The sequence below is a fragment of the Hemiscyllium ocellatum genome, chromosome 5 (assembly GCF_020745735.1).
Source record: "Hemiscyllium ocellatum isolate sHemOce1 chromosome 5, sHemOce1.pat.X.cur, whole genome shotgun sequence".
Classification (NCBI taxonomy): domain Eukaryota; kingdom Metazoa; phylum Chordata; class Chondrichthyes; order Orectolobiformes; family Hemiscylliidae; genus Hemiscyllium; species Hemiscyllium ocellatum.
In genome coordinates, this window is record NC_083405.1 from 6,501,144 (window position 1) to 6,502,316 (window position 1,173).

At 41.7% G+C, this 1,173-nt stretch overlaps 1 non-coding gene across 1 annotated transcript; it reads right to left on the bottom strand.

The window, feature by feature from the left end:
• Positions 1–293: 293 nt before the first annotated feature.
• On the bottom strand, positions 294–375 carry trnas-gcu (transfer RNA serine (anticodon GCU)). Its single transcript has one exon. It is a non-coding gene; the product is annotated as a tRNA-Ser (tRNA).
• Between the last annotated feature and the right edge of the window lie 798 nt (positions 376–1,173).

The following is a 1,173-nucleotide window of genomic DNA, read 5'->3' on the forward strand; positions in this document are numbered from 1 at the left end:
ACAGAACAGTCATTAAGAATCCCATTACATAAACATGCCCTTCGCATATCTTGTATTTTGGTTTTCCTGGATCTCTTTCATATGATAAAAGGTCACAGCATCTTGACTTGAAAAAGAAAATCGCGTTACTTTTCATTATCCCAATGCGATCTACGTTTCAATGCAGTTTAAGCAACTGACTCAAATTATTCTTTGAGATTTTATAATAGCGTCGATGCATATAAATTGACCATTGGAGTTCCAATTTCAATAAAACAGGTGTGAGCATGCAAAAATAGCAACATTGAAAACAGCGACGAGAGTGGGACTCGAACCCACGCGTGCAGAGCACAATGCATCAGCAATCCATCGCCTTAACCTCTCGGCCACCTCATCCCATATGCGGGTGCGTGCATGAACTTATGAATAAGTGAATTGTGTAAATTATGCAGAACAGCAGATATTTCTCCGTGGTCTGTTGAAATGCTAAATAGCACAGTACGGTCCCAAGACTATGGTCTGACATCTGGGTTGTGGGGCAATGGCATTCCCACTGTGACACTCTGCTCACAGTGATCTGAACAAAAATGAAGAAAAGACTATGTAACAAAGTCTGTTGAATTCTGTGAAGATTTGAAATCAACGGAATGAAGAACCCGAGAAAACAGGACGTGTTCCTTCAAGAAAGAGTTGGATAGAGCTCATAAGGATAGTGGACTCAAGGGTTATGGGGATAAGGCAGGAACAGGATACTGATTGAGGATGATCAGCCATGATCATAATGAATGGTAGTACTGGTTCGAAGGGCAGAATGGCCTACTCCTGCACCTATTGTCTATTGTCTATTAAATTGCCTGTGAGGAATTGTTTTCCAGACTGGAGGAGAGTGCATAGTGCTCAATGTCATTATTCGGAACACCTTTCTTCTGCTCAGATCTTTTTGACAAGCACTTCTGTGCAGAACAGACACTTTCAAAATCCTAAATAAGACTAAACAGACAATTGAATTCAACAATGCAAAAACCTTGATCTGTATCATTTTCCTGGGCCATGCAACACCAAGTATGATCACAGCAACACAGTGAGCAAGTGTCAGAACGAAAATTAGTGCACTGCCAGAGAGAATGCTGGGAGCAGCAGTTGACACGCGGGGAAGTGCATTTCCCACAACAGCAACACTACCAAAAAGCGAAC